This window comes from Rattus norvegicus, chromosome 4, assembly GCF_036323735.1.
Source record: "Rattus norvegicus strain BN/NHsdMcwi chromosome 4, GRCr8, whole genome shotgun sequence".
NCBI classification, from domain to species: domain Eukaryota; kingdom Metazoa; phylum Chordata; class Mammalia; order Rodentia; family Muridae; genus Rattus; species Rattus norvegicus.
The window spans coordinates 159,739,001-159,744,584 of record NC_086022.1 but is presented as its reverse complement, the minus strand read 5'-3'; the positions used below and the strand labels follow the sequence as shown (position 1 = coordinate 159,744,584).

Here is a 5,584-nt window from a genome sequence, read left to right as displayed (position 1 = left end):
CACCTGTCACCTCGGCACTTGGGAGAGAGAGGCAAGGGACTCAAGATTGTTTTTCACTACACAGCCAAGGCTGAGGCTAGCCGAAACTTTAAGAGGCCCTGTCTATTGATAAATATGCCACACAGGCAACGATGACTTGAAATTAGCTGGACGTAGCGTCATACCATAGCCTTAATGCTTAGGAGGACACAAGAGAGCAGGTGTCCAAGGTCATTCTTAGCTACAAAATCAATTTGAGGCCATCCTAGAATATATGAGACACTGTTTTTAATTAATCAATTAAATCTAAGGAACTAGGCACAGTGGTGCAGATCTTTAATCCCAGAACTGGGGAGGCAGAGGCAGGCAGATCTCTGTGAGTTCAAAGTCAGCCTGGTCTACAAAGCGAGTTCAAGGACAGGCAGGGCTCTGTTACATAAAGAAACCCTGTCTCAAAACAAAACAAAACAAAAACAAACAAACAAAACCAAGATAAAACTAGGGAGGAAAATTCCCTTTACAATAGCATCAGAAATATTAAAAACTTATCAAGAAACTCACCAAGTAAATTGTAAGACCTCTACAGTGAAAAATCACAAAACAAGTACTAATTAAGTCAGAAGAGTTGGTGTTCATGGGTTGGAAATCCTGATCGTGTTACCGTGGTAACTCTGTCCCACCTGTAGGTCCAAGGCAACGCCTATAAAAATCCAATTGCCCGGGGTTGGGGATTTAGCTCAGTGGTAGAGCACTTGCCTAGTGAGCGCAAGGCCCTGGGTTCGGTCCCCAGCTCCGGAAAAAAAAGAAAAAGAAAAAAGAAAAAAGAAACAAACAAACAAAAAAATCCAATTGCCCCTTTTCACAGAAATGAAACTGATCCTAAAATCCAAGAGGCACACAATAGCCAACATTATTTTGGAGAGGCCAGAAAGATGGTTCAGCAAATAAAGACTTTTGCCACCAAGTCTGACAACCTGAATTTAATCCCTGGGACCCACAATGGTGGAAGGAAAACATCAACTTCATAAGTCATCCTCCGACCTCCACATGTGTGCCGTGATACACGCTCACCCACACCCCACGCAAAATGAAAAAACAAATTAGTGTTTGAACAAAACGTTATTTCAGAAAAGAACAAAAACCACTAACTCATACTTTCCAGTTTCTTTTCTCTTCTCTTTTGAAACAGGTCTCACTATGCAGCACAGGCTGAATTTTTACTTAAAGTAATCCTCCTGCCTCTGCCTCCTTGATGCTGAGATTACATAGGCAGGCAGTGCCACCCCTAGTTTATACTTCTTGATGTCAAAACTCACTATAAAACTACCAGAATCAAAACTGTGGGGCCAACATAGAGATGGACATAGATTAATGGAATGAGAGTCCAGAAATGAAGCCATAGGTCAACTGTTGTCTTCGAGGGTTACCAAGACGCCTCAGTGTGAAAAGAGTGGTTTTCTTCTGACTCAGGGTTCTGAGACAAGTGCACAGAAGTGAAATACAAGAATTAAAGCACAAAGCCATTAGAAGGAAACGGGTGGCAACCTCCATGACCTTAGCTTAGGCAAAAGTTTCCTAAGTGCACCACCAAAAGAACAAGCAATGAAGGGAAACATAGATTACAACTCGAGATTTAAAAACTTCACACATCAAAAGACAGCATCCAAGGGAGGAAGAGAAGAGGGCAGAGAGGACTGAGTGGTAGGAAGTACTCTTTTAGGATTATTATTTTGTTGTTATTATTATTACCATTATTATTAGCATGGTGAAGGTGTTGGGGTGCATACATACTCATACACTTGTGCATACCATAACAGGTAAGGTCAGAGAACAACGTTTACATTGTGTGTGTGTGTGTGTGTGTGTGTGTGTGTTCCTTTTTTGTTGTTGTTGTTGTTTTTTGTTTTTTGTTTTGTTTTGTTTTGTTTTTGTTTTTGTTTTTGTTTTTCGAAACATGGTTTCTCTGTGTAGCCCTGGCTGTCCTGGAATTCACTCTCTGGACCAGGCTGGCCTCGAACTCAGAGATCTGCCTGCCCCTTCCTCCGGAGTGCTGGAATTAAAGGTGAGCGTCACCATAGACAAGCTTTAAAATGTGTTCTTATTTATGTGTTTCGATGTGTGCCTCCTTGTCAGTATATGCCCCGCATGCATGCAGTGCCCACAGGGACCAGAAGAGGGCATCAGATCCCTGGCACTGGAGTTTCAGGTGGTTGGGAGCCACCTGATGGGAGTGCTGGGAACTGAACCAGGGTCCTCTGCAAGAGCTGCGAGCACTCTGAACTGCTGAGCTTTCACTCCAGCCCGGAGAGAGCAACTTTGCAGGATCAGTTCAGGATCAGTTCTCTCTCTTCACATTAATGCAGCAGGATCCCTTCTGTCGTTTTTGCTGCTCTGTGTCCTCCAGGCAGTCGGCTGTGAGCTTCCAGGCGACATCTGCCTCTCCTGCCATCTTTGCAGGGAATGCTGGGATCACAGCCGTGCATATCACATCAGGTGTTCTTGCGTGGGCTTCCGGGAGCTGGACTATGCTTAAAAGGTTTGTGCTGAGCACCTCAGCAGCCCCAATACTTCCCCACTTCATTCCCAATAAGGATTTAGCACCTAGAATACAGTAAGAAAAAAAAAACCTTTTTGCCACAGTTTAAAAAAAGACAATAGAAGGGGAGGGAGAGGGGTTAGGGGGATGTTGGCCCGGAAACCGGGAAAGGGAATAACAATTGAAATGTAAATAAGAAATACCCAAGTTAATAAAGATGGAGAAAAAAAAAAGAAATGTAAATAAAGAAATATATCTAATTAAAAAATAAAATTAAAAAAAAGAAAAAAGACAAATAACCCCAAATTTAAATTACCTATTAACAAAATATTAACAATGTTTATTGATAATGTTAACAATTAATAAAATGTTAATATCATTTAAAATAGTAATAATGATAACAGAAAATACTATTAACAAAAATGAACCAACCAAAATTTGATAAAAGTTTTTTTAGAAATATATACAAATGGCCACTAAATACTTAGGAATAAGCACATTATTAGTCTCTTAGAAAAGCAAATCAAAACCAAACTGACATACTACTTATGCCAACTGGGAACTGTAATTCTTTTTTTTTTTTTCTGATTTTGTGTGTATGTTGTGCGTGTGTTTGCTTGTGTGGTGGCACATGCATGGACGGCTGCAGGTGCAAAAGGGTGTGTACGCATAAAGAGGCCTGATGATAACCTCACACTCAACCATTCTCAATCAAACCCAGAATCTACCGAGATAGCTAGGCTCGCTGGCCGGCTTGCTTGAGAGATGCTGTGCCTCTACTTTCTAAGGCTAGAATTACAGGCAAACCACAGTGAACACCTGATATTGGCATGGGTACTGTGAATCTAAACACATGTCCTCACCCTTGAATGTCAAGCACTTTAACCACTGAGAGCCATCTCCCCCAGCCACAATGGCTAGGAATTTCGAGTGACCTAAATTAACAAGTTTACAATGCAAACACCGTGGAAACTGGAGCTCTCATGAATTGCCAGTGGAGACATAAAAGATACGGGTGCTGTGGATAAGCCAGATATCATGTTGTCACGGGTTAATGACATCAGCTCTACAGGATGTGAGCTCACCCACGAAACAAGTACGCTTTAAGCATGCTTCTGAGCGGGTTGCTAGATCAGGTTGGCTGAGGTAGGAGGACCACTCCAGATGTGGGTGATAGTTGCCACAGTCTTTCGTACCAGAACAAAAAGGGAAAATCAGTCGGAACAGCGTCCAACCCTCTTCTTCCCTCCTTCATGGACTGGACCCCTCTTGAACTGTGAGCTAAAAGAAACTGTGCCTCCCTCCCACTCCCTTTGGAAAGGACCTGAGCAAAACAATGAGAATATCGGTATGAAGAAGTGCAGGTTCATTTCTTTTTTTAAATTGTACTTGTTTTTCATGCACACACACACACACACACACACACACACACACACACACACACACACACACACTCATGCCACAGAGTTCATGTAGAGGTTAGAGGACATCGTACAGGATGTCCTCCTTCGACCTTGATTTTCTCCTCCTACCACGTGAACCTTTACCCACTGAACCATCTTGTTGGACCTATTTTTATTCGTTTCGAGGTTTAGGTTGAATGGAGAGCAGAAGCAGTTAAGTGCTCTTAACTGCTGAGCCAATCTCTGCCATCCTAAAGTGGCCATTTAAGAGACTTTAATCCACCGTGATACATACGTGAACCTTGACCTTGTTCCCAAGTACTCAAAGTCCCGAAAAGAAAAACAGCAGAAAGTATGAGCGGTTACCTTAGTAAAACATAGAGACATGATCGTTTAAAACATCCCTATACTTTCCCCGTGGGGCCGTGTGCAAAGACTGCAAACAGCTGGCACCTTTGTAGTGTACGCAGCCCGCTGCCTGTATGGGCTGCCCTAAGAGACCTAGGAGACAGTTGTCAGACACTCATTCAATTTTCTGTTCTCAATGCTGCCCCAACTCTAGGCTCCAGCCTGGTACTTGTGGTGCCTTTGGGAAGCCCCAGGGAACAGTGACCAGGGTTCAAACTGGTTAGATCCTTCTGTCCGTCTGCATCAGGCAGCAGAATAAGGAGCATGCAACTGAGGCTCCCTGGCCACCAGAAGATCCACATCTCAGAGTTTAACGCAGGTGAATTTGAAGTCATGGTTTCTGAGAACTGGCTCATTCCTAATGGCTGTGGGGTCAAAGACATCCCCAATTGTGGTCTTCTGGACAAGTGTCGGGCCCTGCATTCCTGCTATTCCACAGTGCTCTCCTGTCCCCACCAAGTCACGTCAGTAATAAGCCTCGCATCCAGCCTGAAAGAAAATGTACATATACTGCAAATCAGTGGTTGAAGTGTGCAGGGTCATGACAGTACTTTCAATGGAATGTTATTAATTACTCCATCAACGAAGTTAATCCATCTGAACACTGACAAAATACATGGAGGTTTCATATGACAAAGCAGAGAAAGCATTCAGATGTATCTACATACAGCTCACAGGCCAGTCCTCCTTCAAATGTTTGTCTCAAGCCTGCTCGGCTAGGACAACTCAGTCATCCTCAAGTGAGAGCCACAGGAAGCCCCTCCCGCCACACGGGGCTCTGGTGGGTCTGCCCACCTCTCAGCGACCCTCGTTTGTTTTTTCTGTCTCTCTCAGAAGCTGTCAGAGTCGGAGTAACTTTCTCTGGTACTTTGAGCTTCCTTGTCCTTTCTCTAAAGCTCCCTTCCTGCCATGTGGTCATGCAGCCACTTGTCTGTCACGTGGCTGTCTGCCTGTCTGCCACGTGACCGACCTCCATGCCAGCTTACCTCAGACTGAATAAAACCATTTCTCCTTCCTCTCTCCCTCCTCCAGGCCATTGCCAAGATTTACACTCCTCCCACTCTGGGGCTTTTCTTTATAGTCTTAATAAAATTGTTCTTGAGCTTCAAAGAAAAAAATTTTTAAAGAAAGATATTAGCTCTCCACCTTGTAAAGCCTGTAGCAAGATTTTTCTCAGCCTCAGTTTCCAGAACTAACAGTTGGGAGTGTCAGACATCTACATCTGTCACTAACTCTTTTCCAACAGTCAACATGGTCT

The 5,584-nt window shown here is 43.5% G+C and overlaps 1 pseudogene; it reads left to right on the top strand.

Annotated features, from left to right (window-relative positions):
* Positions 1-4,303: 4,303 nt before the first annotated feature.
* Positions 4,304-4,432, top strand: LOC120102626 (small nucleolar RNA SNORA70; annotated as a pseudogene).
* The last annotated feature ends 1,152 nt before the right edge of the window (positions 4,433-5,584 follow it).